Here is a 12607-nt window from a genome sequence, read left to right on the forward strand (position 1 = left end):
TAATTTTAATTTGCCAAAAAAAATTTATATTTGACCAAATTATATATACACATTAATAATATTTGAGTAATAGAAAATAATATTTATTATTTATACAAATAGTAATCGGTCCAAAGAAAATTTATTGTTTGGCCAAATAATAAGAATTATACACTTTTGTTTATTTTCTATTAATTATGCGGTCAATAATCGACCCAAAAGAAGATTATTGTTTAGCCAATCAATAGAAAATATATGCGGTAATAAATAGGTTGCGAAGTTTAAATTTCCATGTGCGCATTAAGTCGATCCAAAGAAAGGCTTAATATGTGACAGGAATTTTGACAATATTTGATTACTACAATAAGAGTATCACTTATAGTTAATTTTTCTATCCAAATATTGAAAATTAATGCTGTTCTAAATATTTTAATATGATTTTTTCCCATTATTTAACTAATGTTTACTGCATATTTTCTTTGTTCTAATGCAAAAATTATGGCTTCAACTACCAATATTTCTGCACAAATTAGCAGTATTCCTATGCTGAATGGTTCAAACTTTAAAGTTTGGAAGGATACCGTGGAGATTGTCCTCAGTTGTATGGATCTGGATATAACTCTTCGAGAAGAGAAACCTACTTCCACTCCAGAAAATCTCAATGAGGTTAAAATAGAGAAGTGGGAGAGATCCAATTGAATGAGCATTATGATCATGAAACACTCAATATCTGAGGCGTTTCGGGACTCAATTACTGAGAATAAAGATGCCAAACAGTTCTTGAAAGATGTTGAAAAATTCTTTGCTAAGAATGAAAAGGCGGAGGCAAGTAGCCTTTGGACCAAACTTGTTTCCATGAGGTATAAAGGTAAAGAGAACATAAAGGAATATATTATAGAAATGTCTCATCTTGCTTCAAAATTGAAAGCACTAAAGTTAGAGTTGTCTGAAGATTTACTCGTGCATTTCATTTTGATCTCCCTTCCTGCACACTTTGGGCAATTCAAAGTGAGTTATAACACTCTGAAAAACACTTGGCCCTTAAATGAGCTTATATCTCACTGTGTGCAAGAAGAAGAGATGCTACAGCAAGATAAGACTAAAAGTGCTCACATGGCTTCATCTTCTCAATATAAAAGAAAGCGTAATACTACTGCGTATGTGCATTCTCAGTAGAAAAAGGCTAAGAAATAAGATCAAGTTTCAACCTGTTTCTTCTGTAAGAAAGTGGGACACATGAATAACAATTGTACCAAATATGCCACTTGGCGTATAAAAAAGGATATAATTCTTACTTTCGTTTGTTCTAAGACTAGTTTAAGTTATGCACCTGTTGATACTTGGTGGGTAGATTCTGCTGCTACTACTCATGTAAGCGTTACTATGCAGGATTGCCTGTGGAGTTGACCGCCAAGTGATGCTGAAAGATACATCTATATAGCAGACGGTAATATAGTTACAGTCGAAGCTATAGGAACCTTTAGATTTTGTTCTACGAGTGGATTTTATTTGGATTTATTTGAGACATTTTATGTACCGTCATTTAGACAGAACTTAATTTTTGTTTCTCCTTTGGATAAATCAGGTTATTTTGTTTGTTCGCAAACAATAAAGTTAGTCTCCTTTATAATTCGAATAATATTTGCTCTGGTCGTTTAGTGGATAATCTATATAAGCTTGATTTGAATTCCTATAATAATGAAATACTGCAAACAGGTACAAAACGAAAATTAAATGAAAATTCGGCATCATTATGGCACAAACGCCTAGCCCACATCTCTAAACAGAGAATTCAGAAGCTTGTGTCGGATGGAATTCTTGGACCCCTAAATTTGGCGGACTTTGAAATCTGCATTAAGTGCATAAAGGGGAAAAGGACAAATGAAAGGAAATTAGGTGTCAAGAGAGTTAAAGATGTCTTAGAATTAATACATACCGATATACGTGGCTCATTTCCTACTATCTCTTGGAATAGACATCGGTATTTTATTATGTTCATAGATGATTACTCTTGTTACAGGTATCTATATTTAATTCCTGAAAAGTCCCAAGCCATGAATATTTTCAAGTCTTTCAAAGCTGAAGTTGAACTTCAACTTGGGAAGAAAATTAAAGCTGTCAAATATGATCGTGGTGGTGAATACTATGGAAGATATGATGGTTCAGGTGAGCAATGTCCCAGGCTTTTTGCTCTTTTTCCTAGAGGAGTGCGGTATTATTCCGCAATACATTATGCCAGTCAAACCTAGCATGAATGGTGTTGCAGAGTAAAGGAACCGAACTCTTAAGGACATAGTGAGAAGTATGATTAGTAATTCTTCCTTGCCTGAATCACTTTGGAGAGAATCCTTAAAGACCGCAATATACATCCTTAATAGGGCGTCAAGCAAAGTAATTAACAAAACCGTTATGAAATTTGGACAGGAAAAATACACATTATAAAGCTTTTGCACATTTGGGGATGTCCATATGAGGCACGACCTTATAGGCCGCATGAAATAAAATTGGACTCAAGAATAATTAGTTGTTATTTTGTTGGTTACGTTGAGCGTTCACGGGGGTACAAGTTTTACAATCCTACGTCAAGGTCTATTTTTGAAACGGAAAATGCAAGATTTCTTGAGGACGTTGAGTTTAGGGGGGAGGGGAGAAGGAAATATTAGGAAGGTTGTTTTTGATGAGTATTATGTAACTGACAATGATCAGGTCTTTGTGCCTATTATTGTTCAAGATATAGTTATAGTACAAGAGCACAATGAGAATCCTACCGTAGATCCAGTTACAGTACAAGAGAATAATGAGAATATTATTGTTGTTCAAGATATTACTACAGTACAGAAAAATAATGAGAATCCTCCTCAACCCCAACCCATACAACAAGCTCAACAATCTCAAAAAGTGCCATTAAGGAGATCTAACAGAGAAAGGCGAAGTACAATTTCGGATGAATATGTATTCTATCTCCAAGAAAGGTTCAGCAATCCTAAGCTCTACCTAGTACCTTCTCCTCCCTCAACGTCACTCTCTCACTGGCTCATTGCTCTCGCACCCAAGCTCTCTCCCTCTCTTGGCTCCGGTCTCTTTCATTGTCTCCGGTGTCGCACTCAACTAGTTGTCGCTCTCTCGGCTCCGGTCTCGCACTCAGTCGTGCTCGCGCGCCTTCCCTACCCAAGTTGTTACCGGCAGCAGAAGCAGTAGGTCCCGTGACTGGTTGTCGTCGTCGCTGCTTCATTTCTCATCACCGTCTCGTAGTCAGTCTCGTGCCTTCGCCGAAGGCAGAAGCAGCAGGTCTCGGGGCTTCCTCCTTGCCATCAGCTTCCTCGTCGCCGTCAACTTCCTCCCAGCCGTCAGCTTCTTTTGGGCAACCGGAAGTTGGTCCCAATTTGGTGATTTCCAACAAGTTCTCCTGTTCTTTCCTTTTCTGTTTTGTTACTGTCTTTGATTTTGATGCTGAAAATATCACTAAACTAATCTGATCTTTTTGTTGCTGAAAATAATCACCTACATGAATTTGTTACTTGATTATCACTGAATCTTAAATAATTTGTTGTTGAAAATATCACTAAGCTAGATTTTTTGTTGCTAGAAATCATCACTGAGATGAATATGGTACTAATTATAGAATTTTTATGGGATAATTTTTTTCACTTTTACGTATATAGAATTAAAAAGAGAAAGAATACGAGTCTGGCTGTGAATGCATTATTAATATTGAATCTTATTTTCCAAAACTCCATCTTATGTAAACAAATGAGTAGACAAATGGCGTTACATTGGGGTTTTTGAAATGGAAAAATGGGGTTTCCACCTTATCCTTTTTCTCTGGTGTGGAACAACTAATTTGTCTGTATACACATTAATGATCATGTTAGGCGCTTCAATTGAACTTTTGGTTGGTGGAGTTAACTCAGATTTGATAATATGATATGTTACGGCACTGTAATGCAAGGCTTTCTGGGAAGGATTACCAATCATGCTGTACTTTTAGCCTTGCTGATTTTATTAGTTCCACACCCTGCTTCCTTCTTTTTTCACCTTGTTTATGCAAAATTGGTTTATTCTTCATTCAATGTATAATTTATTCTTGACTTCAATTTCCTGCATAGCGATAAATGATCTATATCAGCCAGCATCTTCCCCTGTGATTTTGATTATTGATGAAAAGCTGTATTTGCTGATGTTGCATGAAAATTGTGTGCTGTTAATAAACTTAGTTTGTGCTGGCTTGTTTGGGTAAGCTTTTAGAAAAAGATATTTTTTTGAGTTATCTTTTTTTAAAAGATCTTATGAAAAAGTAGAAGTAATTTTATGTTTGGATATCTCATACAAAAAGATCTCTTTATTTATCAATTATGTTTAGGTATAATAATATAAAAGTACTTTTTTGTTTATTTATTACATGAAAAACATCTTTTTTTTTAAGGAAAAAAAATCTTTTAAAAAAAAATATAAATTACAGCTTCTCAAAAAAGATGTTTTTTTTTTATTTTTCTAGTATTTTTACTTTTTTTACTAAAAATTTACCAAACACACTAAAAAATAAAAAAAAATCTTTTTTCATTTTTTTTTATCAAAATAATGGCATACAAACAAGCACTAAACAAACAACCCTTCTTCACCATTGAATTGGTTGAATGATCTATCCAATGATAAAGGGGGTGTGTGTGGACACATATCTTCCAATTATTAACACACACAATTGGAACTTTGAAGCAATCGATTACTTAAACAGTATTCAGTAGAAAGAAGCATTTTTCTTTCCTGACTTGGGGTTGCTATTATTAACCTACACGCCAATCTTAATAAAGTTTATTTCTTAACTAACACACACTTCCTCTTTTGTTCATTGCTCTCTCCCCCTTGTAAGGCCATAATTTCAACCCAACAAACTCCTCTGTTGCACCAATGGCTTTCAATAATAATCAGGTGCGCCAATTTTAATTCTTTAGTGAAATTTCTTTTGGTATTTCTTGTTGGATTATGCGAATCTTTAAATATCAAAAAAAATATTTTGATTATTTACTCATTTTTCAATTCATCTTGATTCTTTATCTTTGTTTCCCTCTTCTCTGGATAGCCCAGCAGCACGATGAGGAAGGCGTTCCAGATACAGGCTCAGAGTAGCTGCACAACGTGGGTTATAAGTGACACTTGGCCTTTTGATAGCGTGCGATATTTTGAGCAATGTCAATCAATCCACCATGTGTACGGTCAAGGAAGAATTAAGTCTAGGAAAATATAAGGAGGTACTCAGTAATCTTCTATGCTCTGTCCTGAAGTTTATAAATCAACATGTGAACATGTCCAAGCTCAATCCCCTGATTGGATTCTTCATATTCTTCTGGATTATATTGACTGTTGCTGTGATGCTTGTTGTGGGTGTGAAATTCAATCGCACCCATGCTGTTTTAACCCTCATCTGGTTTATTCTGATTCTCCAAGGACCATTTGGTGTAATCTTTGGGATCAACCTTGTACTAGGATTATTAGTGACATGGACGTCCCCCCCAAAAAAGCAACAAATGGGGAGAAAAGCTGTAGCCAGAGAAAGAATCCAGGAGTTACCTTGAGCTGTATCTGCTAAATAAATGTGTCTTGTGTCTGCATCTTTGTAATTATTCATTTATTTGTTACTTGTTATGCATCTGTGTCTTTGTAATTATTTGTTACTTGTTATTGCCTAAAAATTGAATGCCAAACTTCATTTTATCTCTTCAAAATATACCGTGTTTTACACTTGAGAGAGATTAAAAAATTAGACTTCTTTATTAATCGAGATATTGCAAAAGAACTCTTAGCTTGTAAGTATCTTTGAGAGCTTCTAAATGTGAGGACCATAGCTTTGTCCTATATATTTTGTCATGATGCCTTATATTTTGTTCCATATCAATGTAAAATTTGTTAATTAGAGAATGGAATTAAAAGATACGTGGAGAATGCTCTCAAGTAAGAGAATTATATACATGATGACTTGAAAATTTATGATAATGAAAATTTAAGTTGAAATAAAGAGTTTTGCCAATTACAACTAGCATAAAAAGGTTCAGGATAAATTACATTGAGTTTTTCCTCGTGAGATTTGGAGACGTTATACATACATCACTACAATAAAACTTATTTTTAGTAGTAATAATATTATATATTTACCGACTTAAGTTTGTCCGATACTGTGCGAGAATAATAAAAATGGTTGAAAAACTTAGAAAAATAATTAAAGTTGAAAATCAGGCACTAATTCTAAAGGTTTGTCCCGAAATTGAGTTAAACGGGCAAAAAACGCTAACGGATTGGACCGGACCCAAGCCCAATATATATATAAGCTTAAAGGAAGGTCATTCAGCTCATAACACACACTAAAGCACAAGTGTGCAGCTGCATGAGTTGAGAGTGAAAGGGGAGAGCAAGTTACTATTCACATACAACTTCTAGCGGCCATATCTCGAGCTACGATGCTCCGATTTGCGTGCCGTCAGCGGCTACGCGAAGTTCTCGCCGAGTCCGTTACTCTCATCTAATTTTGTAGGTAAGATTTCGAAGATTCTTCTCTGTTCAGCAGCCCTAAGAAATTCGAAAATGTGAGTTTTGGTTTTGAGTAAATTTTTGTGTTTTGATTGTTTAGGTGGTATCTAAGGTTGAGCTATTGGTGTTATGTACCCCAAACACCATCGAAAAAAGGTAAGGAAACTCTTTGCCCTTTATGAATTTGTGTATTTAGAAACCCTAGGTATTGATTTATGGTGATTTGTATGGTTTTAGTTAAGTTCTTGCACTTGTTGGAGTTAATTTGGAGCATTGGTTCTTGAATTGGTGGCTTGTTGGTGAGTTGAAGCTTGCTTGGACTCAAATTGGTGTTTTGTGCATATTGGAAATCGGCCAAGGTATGGTTTCGGTTTTCTCTATGTAATATGTAATATCTCTGGACACTTAGGCTAGTGACCCATATGATAGGTTTGGATTGAATTGACTGTTGGATTTGAGAATGCATGATGGTGTTGTTAAATTGATAATGTGTGATGATGTTAATGCTTGTGATGGTTTTGATGTGTTGAGATGAAAATTATGAAGAGGTATGATAAATGAAGCTTATGAGTAATGGGATTCGGTGCAAGTTGTTAATATTGATTATTGAGATGCAAATTATGGAATTGTAGGGTTATAAAGGTGGAATTGATTGATAGAGGTATTGAATTGGTTGAAATGTGATGGAAGGGTAAAGTATAATATTTAGTAGTGTTTTATGGTGAGATGGACTAGGCTTTGATTTGGTTTGGTTGTAAATTTTGAAGTTTTGAGCACTTAGTGAATTTTGATAAAAATGGATTTTTAGTGAACTTTGACGGATCATATCTTGAGATACATTTTTTAAAATTCAACGATTTTTATATCAAATTAACGATAATTCAAAAAGCTTTAAAACGATATAGATTTTGGAGGAAACTGAATTTTGTAGAAAAAGATATGATCGTTGGAAGTTTGTGTTAGAAATATGAATTTTTGATATTGCAAAATTTGTGATTTCTGGTTTGTGTGCGCACACACCCTGATGTGTGCGTGCTCTGATCAGTGGCAAATTTTAACTTGTGCGTACGCACACGTTGGAAGGTGCAATCTGTTGAGGGCGTTTGCATGCATTGTACGAGCAAACAGAATTGGAAAATTTTACTCCTGTGCGTACGCACACCTCTATGCGTACGCATACATCTTGAAAATCCTCCTGGACTTGCACACGCACACCCCTGTGCGTACGCACACTGCCCTATTTTTCAATAAAAATATTATTTTTAACTGTTTCACCTTCCTGGCAAACCTGTAAACTTCTGTGACACCTATCTAAGACTTTTTGGCTTGTCTTTGGATGTCAAAAGATAGAGAAGGTCCTAGGTGAATTTATTTCGGTATTTTTGATAAAAAGTTTTGAAGACGGAGAATTAGGTTTCTGGTGTATTGTGGATGGATAACTTGGGTGTGATGGCGGAGTACTGTAATAACGATTGACATGAAAATTGGTGGAATTATGAACTGAGTATGATTGAGATGAGTCTAGGACTCGGAGCGGAATGGTGGATTACTGATGTACTGAAAAATGATTTATGAAAACCATTGTTCCATTATTTTATACTGAGATTGTTGAACGCTATGCGCCTGGCAGGGACGACAGTTGGATCCCGCCTGTCGAGGTCATGGCGGCGGCGTAAGGGCGGTGGTTAGTCCCGCTTACGTTGAGATGTGAGGTCCATGACAAGAGTATCCCACTCGCATCCCTTCGGATCACTAGAGTGTGCAAGCACAAAATCCTGGACGGTGTTTCGAGCACCATATCTCGGGGGTTCCCATTATGATTCAAAAGGGCGACATCTCTATGGAGATGTTTCGGGTTGGCAGTTGAACAGACATTGTGATATCACAATCAATAGAGCAGACATTCATCATGTGCATTTTCTATGTGGTTGCTTGCTTTGTCTAATTTCATACTATGCCTACTTGTATAACATGCCTAATTACTTCTTGATTTACTTGCTATACTTGATTATTTCTTGTGTATTACATGTATGTAATTATTCGTGCTTTCTACTGGAATTGAGGAGGCTCGGTAGGCGGTGGCGATGGGATCGCATGGCCGTTAGGCTTGTGAAGGCTGTGGGACAGCGGTGATCTGATAGTTAGAAATCCCTTAAGATAGTTTACCCTATTTTATAAAGGTTTTAAAGTTATGGTTTAAATTTTAGTTATGCTTTAAGCTTGAATCTTGTGTTAATATGGAGCTCTAGGATTACCTCTGGCGTCCCGGAGTCTTATATCTTACATTACTGGGTACTGTTACCATACTGAGAACCTCCGGTTATTATTTCATACTTGTTGTTTTTCAGGTGCAGGTCGCAACCTACCTCGGTGAGTTGCTTTGGTGGTGACAGAGCGGAGGAACTTTATCCTGTCTTGAAGTCTTTTTTGAGTATTTTGTTTAGTTTCTCTCGCTTTTGTATTTATTTTGCCTTAGAGGCTTACTTTGAGAGAGAGAGATACTGTATAAGTTGTTTTACTTTCAAAATTCTGTATATCAGTATTTAACTAGTCGGCCTAAACTCCACAAGCTTAGACTAGTATCTTATGATTATTATACTCTTATATAATTACATATATCTTGTTATCTTACATAATGGATCTTGTCTTTTACGATCGTAGCTTCGTGTGAACGTTCGCGCTTGTAATTCTGTATTTGAGCTTATTTTCTTCATCGGGCTTCTAGAATTATTATTCGTTCTATATATATATATATTTATGTATAAGCTTTAGGATTGTCGTAATCTTTGATTAACCTTTGCTTTACGGCATGAGGTATGGCTTAGGATAATTAGGGTGTTACAGGTAGGGTTGTCAATCTAATCCGCAGTGAGTAGGGTAGGGTGCGGGTTGAGCTTCAACCCTACTCGACCAATCTGCACTCTATATATGTATATGTTATATATTTATATAAAAATATTTTTTAAGTGGATGTTGAATCAAAGATCTCTCACTAAATACAAAAAATCTTTAGCTACTAAGAGAAGATCATTAATTAATAATTTAATACATTTTTTTCCACATAAAAAATTAATTTTATTTTAAATTATCATCAAGTTATATAATAATATTGTATCTTTTTGGTAACCCGTGGGTAGGGTCGAGTATCTATGGATTAAGAACGGGTAGGGTTAGAGTTGGGATATTCTCAACTCACAGATAGGATCGGATAGGGTTGGATTTCTATAAAAATCTCAATTCACGAATAAGATTAAGGTTGAATCAAAACTCTATCCTATGCTACCCATTGTCACCCCTAAATTTTAATGAAATCATCATAACCCTTTTTAAGTCTTTCATGCATCATAATTTACATAGTACCCGCAACCATTTAATTACATGCTCAATGAATGGTCATTCTCCACATATATTTGTGTATTCAAATAGCTTGCTTCTTTCTTTTAATTATATTTGAAATTTTTTTATTTAAGAATTTTAGTTTACAATACTTTAATTAATTGGTAGCAGGTTTTCAAAGTGTGATAATTATTTTTTATATGATAGATGAAGTTGTGTAATACATTGATATAAGTTGAAATGAGTGTATTCTATGAGTGTGATTCATAACATAAATCAATACTCAGGATTTGCATAATAAAAAAAAATATTATTCACGATTTTATAAATTACAATTTTTTTAAATTAAAAAAATTATACAATCGTGACTCATGATTTCTTATTTTTTTTGTCCTATCTAAAATTGTGATTCATGATTTTTGTTTACTTTTTTTAATCTTTTGTCTTATTTAAAATTGTTACTCACAATTTCTTTTTATCTCATATCACTGTATTACACCAACGAAAAATACCAATAACAACTCAATATAAAAAAAAATTAGCCTCCAAAGTATTATCCACCAAACAAAAAAAATAAAAGAAAAGAAAAAAAATCAGTGCAGTCTTGGTCAAAGGATCCAAAGTAATGTACCAATTAATTTTAGTTTATTTTTCACTCTTTCTATATAAATTAAAAAAAAAACTAATTAGATGTGGAATGCACAATAAATAATTATCATGAAAGTAGGTGTCTCGATCTCTTTACTAAAAATAGTGTCAAGTTTTGCCAATCTTATCTCTTTTTGCTTTGAATTACACTACAAGTTTTTATCTCTCTGTTAGAGTAAATAGTCAAATTGGTTCCTGAAAAATCACGTAATCTCTAGTTTAATTCTCGAAAGGTTTTTTTAATCAAATTTGTCCTCCAAAAATTTTAGTTTAGTTACATTAGTCCTTCTGTTAATTTTATTGTGGATGGCGTTAACAAAAGCTGACCTAGCATGTTAAGTTCCAAGTCAGTGTTAAAACGACGACATTTTTGTAGGGTGAGTCTGTGAGAGGCAGTGAATGAAACGACATCGTTGTAGTCTCTGCTTCTCTCACAACACTCTCCTTCTCACTTCCATTTCAACGTCACAGAGGAGAAGAAGAAGAAACCTTCATCATCGTTGCAAAGCCAATGATCAACTTTGAGGTACCAAAAATGTGTAGTCGACAAGAACGAAACCCTAATCCCAAAAATAATTTTCAGTTCCAGCAAAAATCACCAAAGAAAAACTGATTTTATCAATAATGGCACAATCTTAACAAGAATTTTAGTAACAGGGAAACAAACCTTAACTTCAAAAGAACCAAATTCCATGAAGAAAATACAAAAATCATAACTAAACAACAGAACAAAAATTAAACATAAACAATGAACAAAAACCTTGATAGAAAGTAGACTCCGTTAATAATAATAAAAAAAAATAGAGTCCTTGTTGAACTTTTATGTATCGAGTTATAATAAATCAACAAAAAATAAAATTCTGAGCAAAAATGGTTTCCTTTGTTACTACTGGTGAAAGCTCTCATGGGACTTGCAAATGCCCAACTACTCCAACTTCTAATCCTTCCATGATTGGAGGAAACCCAATAAGAAGAAGTGCTTGCAGAGAAGAAGAATGAACCGCCGCTAAGCACTTTTTCCTGGTGGCAGTAGGCTTGGTGATCATCAACGCCGAACCTGACGAAGTGCTTGCAGAGACCTTTGGAGTGCACCATTGTTGTTGACATCAAGCTTTTTGGAAGAAGATGAATAAGAAGAGAGGTAGAGGAAAGACTGAAAGCCATTTCTCTTTATGGGAGTGAAGTCTTGAATGAGTATGTTATCGTTATTGAAGAAATTGGAGAAGGAATTAGGGATTAGGTTTGTGGGTTTTGGGGACTAATTTGACATAGTTATCTTATATATGTTAAGATAACGAACAACTCAACAAACATTAACGCTAGTAATGGTAGAATAAACGGAAGGACTAACGTGATTAATTTTAAATCTTTCGAGAACAATTTTGATTAAAAAAATCTTTTGGGGATCAAATTAGAGATCGCGTAATCTTTTAGGGACCAATTTGATAATTTACTCTTCTTTATTATTATGATTATCATCATGATCATGTGCAACTTTCTTACAAATTCTTTAACAGCTATTCCATTCTTCTATATTTGCCAATTTGTGGTGAATCCATTTTTTTACTTCTGGCAACTAGCTACCTAGCTAACAAATCTTTTTATATACAGTCCAATTATACATCTAAGTTTCTTTTTTTTTTTATAATCAAATCCAACTAAGTTGGCCAAAACTCAACAAAAATAACTTTTATTATACCGGCGTGTACACACGCACGCTTCAATAATACAAACATATATGAAGAAAATCTCATGTCCTAAGCTGTTCAAGCCGTGATGTTGATGGTTTGATGGACCAGAAGGGATTAAGAGATGGAGAAAAACAAGTTATTCTCATTGTTGAAGAGAATAAAAAATCCCCTTAAAAATATCTGTTGAGTTATTACACTTTATATACTATGTACTCCTTATGGACTCCCATTAAAAAAAATATATAACAAATAAGCCTACATCTAATATGGATAAAAAAATAATCTAGGTAACAATATCGTTCTTCGTCTTCGCGTTCCTTCTTCTTCGCATTCTTCCTTCTTCTTCTTCGCTTTTCTTCTTCGTCGTCTTCGTATTCCTCCTCCTCCTCCTCCTCCTCCTCCTCCTCCTTCTCCTCATTCTTCTTCTTCTTTGC

The 12607-nt window shown here is 34.5% G+C and overlaps 1 long non-coding RNA gene across 1 annotated transcript; it reads left to right on the plus strand.

Moving 5' to 3' along the window:
* On the plus strand, window positions 4586–5929 carry LOC107604735. Its single transcript, XR_001612361.2, has 2 exons — window positions 4586–4905; window positions 5057–5929. It is a non-coding gene; the product is annotated as an uncharacterized LOC107604735 (long non-coding RNA).

Source organism: Arachis ipaensis, chromosome B06 (genome assembly GCF_000816755.2).
Source record: "Arachis ipaensis cultivar K30076 chromosome B06, Araip1.1, whole genome shotgun sequence".
NCBI lineage: Eukaryota > Viridiplantae > Streptophyta > Magnoliopsida > Fabales > Fabaceae > Arachis > Arachis ipaensis.